The sequence below is a fragment of the Siphateles boraxobius genome, unplaced genomic scaffold, assembly GCF_051911475.1.
Source record: "Siphateles boraxobius isolate OS27281-9 unplaced genomic scaffold, OSU_SipBor_1 130, whole genome shotgun sequence".
NCBI lineage: Eukaryota > Metazoa > Chordata > Actinopteri > Cypriniformes > Leuciscidae > Siphateles > Siphateles boraxobius.
Genome location: NW_027508734.1, coordinates 44357022 through 44369401, shown reverse-complemented (window position 1 = coordinate 44369401; position 12380 = coordinate 44357022).

Here is a 12380-nt window from a genome sequence, read left to right as displayed (position 1 = left end):
ACTTAAATGTCTAACCTGTCCAGCAGAAAAAAAGCCATTTCTTCAATTCAGCCACTTAGCAGGCAGCGTCCACGCAGGTACCTCACGAAACTGATTTCGGACAGACTTCTGAGGCTGCGTAACGGTTTAATGATCTACAGAAAAATAGAGTGAGCTTTGGGGAAAACTAAGTGAATATTTAATGACTACAATAGTAATTTCACGCTAGAAATGACATCATAAGTGGAAACCATTGATCAAAAATGTACGTTTACACAAACTGACGACCAGCCGCAAAATCAGATACCATCTTTATTTTAGCTCAACTGTCACATTGGCTTGCTACGATAGTCGGTGTTACCGGTGTTACACGTTGTTCAGTCGCAACACCGGTTTCATCGTCCACCGCAAAAAAAAAACAAAAAAAAGTTTAAAGCGTTAAAAATATTTAACGCAATAACGTAGTATCCCTCAAGTCCTGCCTATTACACACACACATACAACCCACAGAAAAGACGCGCGACAGTATCGAGTTCTCTTTCGGGCTTGAACAAACCATAACACACACAAATTATGCCAAAATGTCCGTTTTGTCGAGTGTCCACATAAGAGCAGTCTTAAATTATTTAAATAAAGTCTTAAATGAACGTATAGAGATTTGTGAGAAAATGGGACGCGTGTCTGTCAGCAGCGGCTGGTCTTAAAGTGTCATTAATGTTCAAAGAACAAAGGTAAGAGAGTAAATTACTCACTCAGACCCGGCGCCAGGAGGATTATTATACCGGTAGCCTAATAATCATGAATGCACTCCGCTAACACATCTCCGGCGAACAGCTTTTTCACGCAAAAGAAAAACTCTTCATGAAGCGCAGTGAAAGTCAGCGTTCTATGGCGTTTCCTGATGGATCGAGGTTGTTCGTTAACTTAATTTTATACGTTCAATTCACACAAGCTCTAAGAGCATGCGAGACTGCTGCGAGTAGCCTAGTCAAACTTTGTAGATACAGTTTATGTACGCTCAACGGCTGTCCGAACTCGAGCTTAATCTACTAACTCTCCTGACTGCTTTGTCGGACAAAAATGGTGGATTTTGATTGTTTAGATCGCATCTCAATCAAACTCCCTGTGAAGGATGAATTGACGCTAATTTAAAAGTGACAGTGAAGTGCACCCTGCCGCACCAGCTTTTTATAAGCGATGTACTGTAAAAAAAAAAAAAAAAAGTTTCGTTTTCAAATTAGCGCCAATTCAGGGAACAATAACAAAACAGTTCTGCTTGCATGACCGCACCATTATGCATGCCCGTGCAAAATGCGTTTGCCATTAAATTAGCGATTTAAAAGCCCCCGCCGGTGATACCGGTATTACCAGTGTTGTCACACGTCGATTAACCGGTGGGAAAATATCATCAGTGTCACATAATGGAAAGCGCAGGATTGTGGGATATCGAAAGCAGCGAAGGATACATCTATCTGAGGAGACAGCAAGTGAAACTAAAATTGCATTCGGACGTGCCTCGATGCCTTCCGACCTTGGAATGCATCCTCCGAAGGGAGCATTTATCAGTTTTCGGAAGCAGTCTATTACAAGCTTACAAGGAGAACACTGATTGGTTATGTACTTGCTCAATGCATGAATGAATGAGGCATTTATATAGCACTTTCATATGTACTACTGTACACCCAAAGCGCTTTACAATCATATCAGGGAATCAATAAGTGATTTAGCATCATTTTAAATCAAAAGAAGTTACGAATTGCAGCTTTAAGTTAACTTGGATAAATCATACATGCGATTATTATTTTTAACATTTTCTACATACCCCATCTTGTTACATTCAAATATCCCATCTATCCATCCATCCATCCATCATTGTATTGACATGATACCTCTGTAAAATCCTTTCTTTTAGTAATTCCTTTGATCTTTATTTTCTTCAGTATTGTTTTCTCATCCTCACCCCAGCCATGTTGCTTTATGTATGTCAGTATGACTGAGTGTAGCTTTGTGTTTCCGAAGATCAGTGCTAAGGTGTGTGTGTGTATAAGTAAAGATGGAAGAGAGGCTGCATGCAATATATAGATTTCCTTGTATATGATATACAAATCACACTGCAGAAATTATATACCAATCACACTGCAAGCTGAGAGACAGTATGTAAATGAAAGCCACTGGAAAAGGAAAGAGAAGAATAATGAGAGGAAGTCTGGGAGAGGACAGGCTGTCTCATACAATAAGGAAAGGTAAAGAGAATTTAACCTTTTAAGGGAAGGAAAAGAAAAACCGTCCATCTCTTCTTTCTGGATAGATGAAGGAAAGTGTCCAGAGCGAGACAGAGCAGGACCTGCGGGCGAGATCTGTTTCCCAGGTCCTTTAATCCAGCTCTCCTCTCACCTCTGCTCTGTTCTCTCTCTGTCTTTGTAAAGCCTGCGGCTCTCCATCATTTTCCCGCTCTGGATATTGTTGCCAAACATGATTGAAGAGCTCAAGGAATCTAGAGAACGCAAGAGGGGGGAGGGGGTTGGGGGGGGGGGGGTTGATGAGAGGTAACGGCCCAGGAGGATTTCATCATTGGCTGACCTCAAAGACCTCTAAATAATAACTGAAGAAAGAAAGTCATGTGTTAGAATTCTGTTTTTAAAAAAACTGCTATATTTGCAAGTTCCCTTACAATTTTTACTATACAGTGAAAAATTGTAATAGATCTAATAGGGCATTTTACAGTTTTAAGAGGTGAAAAGAACAGTAATCCTACAATTTACAGTGAACAAACGTCAACTGACAACTGATAATCGCCTGTGACACTTTACATTGGATGATATTTGATTCATATAATCATGTTTCTTCTTGGTTTTTTATATTAGCTATGTACAGGTTCACTGTTACATCTTATGTTTAATGATGTTTAAAATGTTTAATTAATGTTTATTTCACTATTTTAGTATAATGTTTGTTACCATGCTGTTGTGCTGTATTTAACCCATGTGCACCTTCTATATGTTAGCATTTACCTCAGATTGTGGAAAAGGTATTTGTGATCATAATGTGTCTCTTTTACCACCAGTATCATTATGGTAATTATAAGAATATTATATAGATATAGTACATTGCAGATTTTTTGGAGTTATTCTTTCAAATGAAAAACAAAAGATCTGTACTCGCTTGTGTCTTCTTAAAAAATTATTGCTATTTTTTTATGCAACAAAGCACGATTAGATCAATACAACTTTTCGGCAATCAGCCTTCTTCAGTGAATCGTGATTTATCAGTATTTTAAACAACTGAAATATTAATAGTATATCAGTTACTGAAATATATTTTTTTTAACTGTAAATTACTACCGAGTAATATTAATTAACTACATGTTCTTAGGGCTAGGAACAGGGTTTGGTTTAGGGTTAGTTTCATGTAATTGTGCATAATTTACTATGATTACTAAAACCTGTAACATTTGTAACACGGATTAAGCGTTACTGCCATTTTTACTCTACATTATTATATATTTTTTTCAGTGAAGGGAAAGATTAAAGAGTATATGTGACGCATGCCTCAATGTAGCGAAATAATGCTATAAATGTCTACTGCTGTTAAAGTCAGAACATGTTAAGGGTACTAATGAGAAAAGCTTTTACACAAATTCACTGGATTTTGTTTGTTATACTGTTAAAGCCCTTTCACATGAGTCACAGGGGTTCAGTGCACAGCTTTGACCTCCACATGATAAGTGTTGCGGATAGCATCACAGAAGGATTTCATGAGGTTGCTAGATAGCATGAGGGCAGTAAACTGTGACACTGTGTAGCATGATGCTTTAATCAATAGAACACTGGCGGACGTGGATGAGTCGTGTGAAAGGGCTTTTCACTTTTCAGAGCTTTTTACAGTAACATATGTGCATCTGTTGCCAGCAAGTCACACTTTAATTACTTGATTTTTACATTCATTTGCTGTAAAAACCATATACATAATTGCACTGTAAGAAAAAAGTAAGATGAAAAACAGAAAAGGCAATGGCATTATCCATGAAGTTTACAGACATTTCCTTTAAGCCTAAATTGCAACACGCAAAGCAAAGCACACCTGTGAAAAAGCAATAAAGAAAAATGTCTTCATAACCGTCTACTACAGTATCAGGCAGTTGTGGTCTCCTTAAGGAAAAATTTGAATCATTCATTGCTATAGGAGAGGAAGAATTTTCTAAACTCGTTAAATAATCTAAATACACGACATGTATGTTAGACCCTATACCGAAAAAGATGCTTCCGGAAGTCCTCTTCTTAACATCATTATTTCATCAAATATACTAGAAAAGGCAGTGTCCTCACAACTATGTTCCTTTTTAGAAAGAAATGATATCTGCAAGGATTTTCAGTCAGGATTTAGACCGCACCATAGTACTGAGACAGCTCTCATTAGAGTCACAAATGATTTGCTCTTATCATCCAATCGTGGTTGTATCTCTCTATTAGTGTTACTCAATCTTAGTGCTGCATTTGATACTATTGACCACAACATTCTTTTAAATAGAGTCGATGATGTTGGCATTAGTGGAATTGCATTAGCATGGTTTAAATGATACTTCTAACCGTTATCGGTTTGTAGCAGTAAATAAAGAGATGTCTTATCAATCAAAAGTTCAGTATGGTGTACCACAAGGCTCAGTACTAGGACCATTGCTGTTCACTTTGTACATGCTACCCTTAGGATATATCATTAGGGAAAAAAAATCTTTATTACATTTTTTTAAGGCCAGACAAGTAGTTTGTTGAGGGTTGGTTTGTAAAGAAGGACTACACGCCTGCACACATATATATTCAAATAAGCATGTCTGTAGACTAAACATTTTTTGAGGTTTTGTGCAGAGATAACCTTTTTTTCCCAACATTTTTCACGGCTTGCACATTTGAATCTATTTCAGGGTTTGCGTTCTCGAGCCAACAGGCACTGTTTTGCTCACCCCTAATATCTAATGATCTTTGCAACGGAAGTGCATCAATCAATCAAAACTAACTTTAGCTGGACAATAACTATTCTAGAGCTGCTGTAAAGCCAAAACAACCTATGTTGCTGTAATTTCCTGTTGTCACTGTGGAGCTTCTTTGAGGCAGTCTGTATTGTTAAAAAAACTATATATACTATATAGCAGCACTTAAAACTCCTGCGGTTACTCCGGTTTTAAAAAAGCAAAATTCTGAGGTGAAAAATTTGTCAAATTATCGCCCAATCTCAAATCTCTCATTTCTGTCAAAAATCTTGGAGGGTGTGGTCGCAGCACAATTAAACAAGCACTTAATTGAAAATAAACTATTTGAGCCTCATCAATCAGGATTTCGAAAATTGCACAGCACTGAGACTGCATTGGTGAAAGTCGCTAATGACTTACTAATTGCCTCTGACTCCGGCTCCACGTCTATTCTCATTCTCTTGGATCTCAGTTCAGCCTTTGACACTATTGACCATGCCCTATTACTCAATCGCCTCGAACATGTTTTTGGTTTATCAGAGACTGTTCTTGACTGGTTCAAGTCCTATTTCACTGACCGCAGTCAATTTGTTTTTATGGGTGGTTATAGGTCCAAAGTTGGCTCTGTTCATACGGGTGTTCCTCAAGGATCAGTCTTGGGTCCTTTACTCTTTAGTATGTACATCTATCCACTTGGTCAATTACTACATTCTCTCAACCTTAACTATCACTGTTATGCTGACGATACACAGATTTATATACATACTAGACCGGGTCAGCAAGTGAACGTTGGGCATCTTTTTAACTGTATTGCTGAGATAAAGACTTGGATGTCCAATAATTTTCTGTCACTAAACGGCTCAAAAACAGAAGTCATGCTCATTGGATCTCCTCATCAACTGCGAAAGGTTGGGTCCCCTACTCTATCTGTTGATGGCGTTGCATTGGAGTTTAAGACCAAATTAAAAAATCTGGGTGTCATATTTGACGCCACACTGTCATTTGAGCCTTTTATCCAAAATACAGTTAAAACATCATTTTATCACCTCAGAAATATAGCCCGGCTACGTCCCATGCTGTCCTTCTCGGTAGCTGAGAACTTGATAAACTCTTTTGTCTTCTCGCGCATTGACTACTGCAATGGTCTTCTAGCTGGGGTATCTAAATCATCATTGGATAAATTGCAATATCTTCAAAATTCAGCTGCTAGAGTACTGTCTGGGGTCAGGGCCAGGGACCATATAACCCCGGTCTTGGAGTGCCTGCACTGGCTACCTGTTAGGTACCGTATTGATTTTAAAATCCGTATGCTGGCCTATAAATCTCTGCACAATCTGGCACCTCAGTATTTGACTAACTTATTAATCCCTTACTTACCACGTCGCAATCTGCGCTCCTCGCAGAGTGGTCTTTTGGTTGTTCCGAAGGCACGGCTTCATACGTGGGGTGACCGAGCATTTTCTGTGTATGCTCCTAAGCTCTGGAATTCTCTTCCGGCCGACATCAGGGAAGCAAAAACTTTAGTGACTTTTAAATCTCTTCTTAAAACATTTTATTTTAGGATTGCTTTTACATGATCATAATGTTATGTGTTTATTTTTTGTATTTACATTGTCTTACTCTGCTGTTATGTCTGTCTGTAAAGCGCTTTGAGAAAGCTACTTTTATAGGCGCTATACAAAATAAATATATTATTATTATTATTATTATATAAATTGAGCGTCAGCATCAGTTCTGGCAGGCCAAGTAGTCAAGATGCTGCTAACGCTATTGGCCGACAACACGGTCTCATCAGCAATCTGCTCAGCTGAGCTGCATCCACTCATCAGCTGTTCATCTCCCCTCGCTGCTAATGGCTATGCTCAAATCAGGGCGCCCTATTTAAACAGATTCAGTTCGCTCCTAACTGCTTGCTGCTCGCTCTCTGCAACCCACCACCTCCCCAGCTCCTCCTTGTAGTGTATAACGTGGCATTTGCTATTATGTCATTGTTGCTGCTCTGTTCATATGGGGGAATAGTTCTGCTCTCACAGTACTAAACTGTGGGCGTTCCCTAATGCTGCTGCTGTCCTCTGACTCTCTGCTATTTCATGGTGCTCATGAAAGGTCAAAGGACTCCCTGAACAGAGCCATACCACCAAATTTTAATTATCAACTGAATTGCAATTTATTCAATACAAATTTCCTAATAATTTCTATTGTCATGTGTGTTCTTGACTTAAATGGACCTGACAGAAATGAAGGTGACTTGACTTGACTATTAACACAGTACATTGTGCCCTTTTTATGGACTTTTCTTAGAGTGTAATATTAAGGAACACTTTTGTTTTTGTTTAACATAACATTTTTTAAATGTATTTTTCTTTGTATTTTTTAAAAATATTTTTCTTTTTTCCAAGGAACAAAAAAAGAAGGTATTGTTATAGTAAATGTTTTAGCAGCAGCAGATTCAATTTGGAGGGCTCTTAAAAGCATGAAATTGACTTGTTTTTCCCCCGTCTGCTGCATTTGACGAGTGATCTGTCACATGACAAATGTACCCGAAACAAACATGGTAGCCTCCAGGTCACGTACACCTGAAGGGTCCCTTAACAAAGCATCTGCCTTTGAGATGAATAAAAATATTAAGGGAAAGTGGATGACAGGTTGTGTCTATAATCATTATGCAATCAGTGATGAATCAGTGATTATACATATCACAGCTAAGTATTTATTAGATATTAAATACTATATTTACCCTGCAGATGTTTCATACTGAGTAAATACTGTATATCATCACCTTTATTTCTCATTGGATTAAGGTAGGCAATGTTTTTCATAAACACTTTTTTGTTAGCCTGTAGCCTACTGGTTGTAAATCTCTTTATATATAAATATATACATCTCTTCTATATTATAAATAGGTTACAATTACAACAAGAATTACAATTTGAAAAATATTTCAAGTGTAATCTTTCTTTGTAAAAAGTATACATTTTATCATACGTATTTCAAAGGTAAGGATTCCATTAGTTTGAATATTGGAACAAGCACTGTAATAACATCTTAGTTGATAATTCACTATACCTTCTTTATTTTTGACAAAACATCACTACTATATATTTAACATATGAGCAGAAATTGGCGAACAAAAGCTTATTTGATGTGGCAGTAGTATTTTTTTTACAGTAAAAACTTTATAATCTATCCAAAACTAATCAACGAAATCTTGTCTAAACAGAATATTTAGTTTGTAACATATCGTGTTTATGATATATCATAGATATATACACTAGATGTCGCCTTGGCTACGGCAGTTCATTGAAACGAAAGAGTCAATAGAGCCGCCATCATGAAACAGTGTAGCCCCTCCTCTTTAATGCATCAGCGTCAATGTAGGAAAAGGTCTAACGGAAATAAAATCACCATAAATCATCATGAATGCGATTTTCTAATTGTTTTGGTTTGTTCCAACGGTCAGACATGTATTTATCAATGAGTCCAGAGAAATTTAAAAAAATTGTAAAAAAATTCACATTCTTGTGAAATGTAATCCCTTGCTGTCTGGTTTTTAGATTTCGTTCGTGTGAACATCCATACGCAGCACAAAAGTCCGGCATCATCCATGAATTCAGCGTTACCTAGCTACTTACTATGACAAGACCCCTGTTCCAAGATGGCGGCGGTTTTGACGCATGCTTAGAACCCCAAGGCGACATCTAGTGTATATATATCTATGATGCTATATAAGCATATAAATGTTAATTTGCTTGCTTAGCCTATACAAAGACATTTTATTTCAACATATTTCAGTCTATTTTTACTAATCTCAGTAGGCTATAGCAATATAGTTTGTATGTTTTCATGTACAAATAACACGTTTACTAATGTAGGTGCAAGCCTGAAATGCTGCTATAGTAAACAACGCCTGCGTCTGTGCCGTTCATTCATTTACAGTTCACACACAGACTCTCAATTCATATTTAAACAGTCTTTTTGCAGTTTACAGACACTATTCAATATCGCGATTAGAACAAAGCACTTAAGAATAAATAACTTACTACATCAGCTGGATCCGTTGCTTCTCGAAATGAAACTACCAGCACTACTGAGGTACATTTTCCAGGATTATTACAATAGTATTATTCCTCACAGTGTAAGAAGACGAGGTAAAGTACAAGATTCTTATTAAACTTTATGTGTTTTATCCAGCTGATGTGGGCGTTGGCATGTTTGCATGGCTTGCCTCAGATCTGTCAGTGGATCACCAGCTTCCTGACAGACCGGCAGCAGCGAGTGAGACTGGGGAAACACACATCCAAGACACTCACAATCAGCACTGGTGCTCCCCAAGGGTGCGTTCTCTCCCCACTGCTCTTCTCCCTGTACACTAATGACTGCACTTCTAAAGACCCCACTGTCAAGCTCCTGAAATTTGCAGACGACACCACTGTCATCGGTCTCATCCGAAACGGTGACGAGTCTGCTTACAGACTGGAGGTTGAACAGCTGGCTGCCTGGTGCAGTTATAACAACCTTGAGCTGAACACGCTCAAAACAGTGGAGATGATCGTGGACTTCAGGAGGAACAGCTCAGCACTCCTCCCACTCACCATCATGAACAGCACTGTGGAAGCAGTGGAGTCATTCAGGTTCCTGGGCACTATCATCTCTCAGGACCTGAAGTGGGACAATCACATTGACTCCACTGTGAAAAAGGCCCAGCAGAGACTGTACTTCCTTCGCCAGCTGAGGAAGTTCAACCTGCCACAGGATCTGCTGATTCAGTTCTACTCAGCCGTCATTGAGTCTGTCTTGTGCGCTTCCATCACTGTCTGGTTTGGTTCAGCTACCAAATCAGACATCAGGAGACTACAACGGACAGTCCGGACTGCGGAGAGGATTATTGGTGCCCCCCTGCCAAACCTCCAGGACCTGTACTCTTCCAGAGTGAGGAAGAGAGCAGGTAAAATCATCACAGACTCCACTCACCCTGGACACCACCTGTTTGAACTGTTACCGTCAAGACGGAGACTCAGATCACTGTCCACAAGAACATCTCGGCACAGGAACAGTTTCTTCCCACAGGCCATTTCCCTCCTGAACAGTTAACACTCCTCCCAAGGCATATGCCTGTAAGTGTAATACTCCCACTGTTTAGTGCAATATCCCACAACTCAGGTGATACTTATATGTAGATTTATTTATTTATAATATTCAAAACACTGTAAATAGGTTCATAATCTGTAAATCTGAAAATGTCTATTCTGACTAAACCCAACTGTGATAGTTTTATTCTCATATATTTATATTTTTATTTTTTATTCTTATAATTTGTAGTATTATGTTTAATGTTGTATTTGTATATGTCCACTGGAAGCCTCAGTACCAAAACAAATTCCTTGTGTGTACAAGCACACTTGGCAATAAAGCTCTTTCTGATTCTGATTCTGATTCTGATTCTGATCATTTGCGTTTGAATAGCGCGCGCTCTCCGTGGGCGTGGTCACATTAACACTTTAGCAATGAGCTGAAAAGAAAAAGACTGTCTTCTCTCTTTTCATACAGATTACATAAACTGAGAATATTTGTTTTTTATATAAATTACTTAATTTAAAAGAAGAGAATTCAAGCTTCATAAAGAAAAATATCTCATGCCTGTGTGACAAGTATTCGCTGAGTTACAGTTCATTTTCGGAATGGACTTCACTGACAGAGAGAAGGCAAAACTGGCATCATGTTTATTTTTCTTTGACAAAAAGCATAACAATTGGTTTTTATTGTGAGTATACACACACACACACAAAAAAAAAATAGACACTTAACAGGATCAAATGATGTATAACACTTATGTAAGATCAAAATCAGAGTATTTTGAGTCTCTTTTGCACCGTGAAGAAAAAAAGCGAGCTGGTATCGCAGGCGATACCGCCGACCCCAGAGGGTTAACTCTTCAGACAGACAGCGACCTTGACAGGTGGTATCCCATTGAATGATTTGGCCCTCTCTCCAAGAGATGTGAGGATTATGGGTGCATAACCAGGGAAGAACGAGAATGATGGAGTGATGAGGAGCATGGATGACGTAAAACTTGATAGTTTCAGAGTGCAGGGTACTAATGTGCATTTTGACTTCTTTGGTGAGACGGTGAACTTTTCCTTCTCCGAGGGGTCGGCCATCTAGCGCCTCCACTGTCAGGGAGGAATTACAGAGGTTTAATTTTAGTTGGTACTACGAAGCAAACTCATGAGAGATGAAGTTCCCAACTGCTCCTGAATCTAGTAGAGCAGTGGTAGAAATGACTTTATTTTGGATAAGCAGATGAACTGTTAGTGTTAAACTGGATGCCAGTGTGTTATATTTGGCATTGGTACTCACCGACTGAGAGTTAGATGAAGGGTGAACTGGGCAGGAAGATTTCATGTGCCCTAACTGACCACAATAAAGGCACAGATGATTCTGCATTCGGCGTTATTCAGGTGTGAGGTGAGTGAATCCTAGTTGCATGGGTTTGTGTGTGGGTGTTTCATGAGAGTACCGGGTGGTGCTCGAACTGAGCGTCGAGAACGGATTAGATTATCTACTTGAATGGCAAGGTCAATGTATTCGTTCAGGCTTTTACCTTCATCCCGGCAGGCTAATTCAGACTGTTATTCTGTGGTTAATCCCTTCCTGAATAGGGTCTTCAGTGTCCATCCAGTTAGTTTGAGCTGCGAGAGTGAGGAAGGTGAGAGCGTACTCCTTCCGGCAGTTGTTCTCCTTCCCTGGGAAAGATTTAACAGTTGCTCCCCAGCATTCCCTCTTTCAGTGGGATGTTCGAAAACATTGCGAAGTTGTTGGAGAAAAGCACCGAAGGTGGAGAATGAAGACCCATCCGGCCTCCAGACAACTGTAGCCCACTCTAAAGCTCTTCCAGTGAGTAATGAACAGACAAACACTATTCGGCCTGAATCAGTAGAGTAAAGTGAGAGACATTTTGTGGTTGATTGGCAGGAGTGTTCGCTGATGACAGACGAAAACTTTGTAGGGCTTGAACGAGCTCCTCGATGAGAGTTGTGAGATGGCTCAGCTGATGGTGATGCAGTGCCAACTGTGAAGCTTGGGCTGATAGTTCTATAGATGGTTGCATGACTGCTGCTGGATCGTTGGGTGGCGAAGTCTTCTGCTGCGAATCATCAGACTCAGTGAGATCCATTTGCAGCTTTTATTAAGAATAGTCAAACAGGCAGGATAATCAACCGCGGACAGGGCAATGGAGACAGAGACAAACCAGAATGAAAGGCAGAGGTCAAGGCAGGCAGCAAGAAGCAAGGTCCAATAAACATTCCAGGTGGGGGCAGACTGAGAACAATCAGAAACGTCATGATATAAAAAAAAATGTAATAAATATTTAATATAGTGCATATATTTAGCAAAATACTCCCCTCTTTAGGAAATTTTTCTAGCCAACTAACGTGCT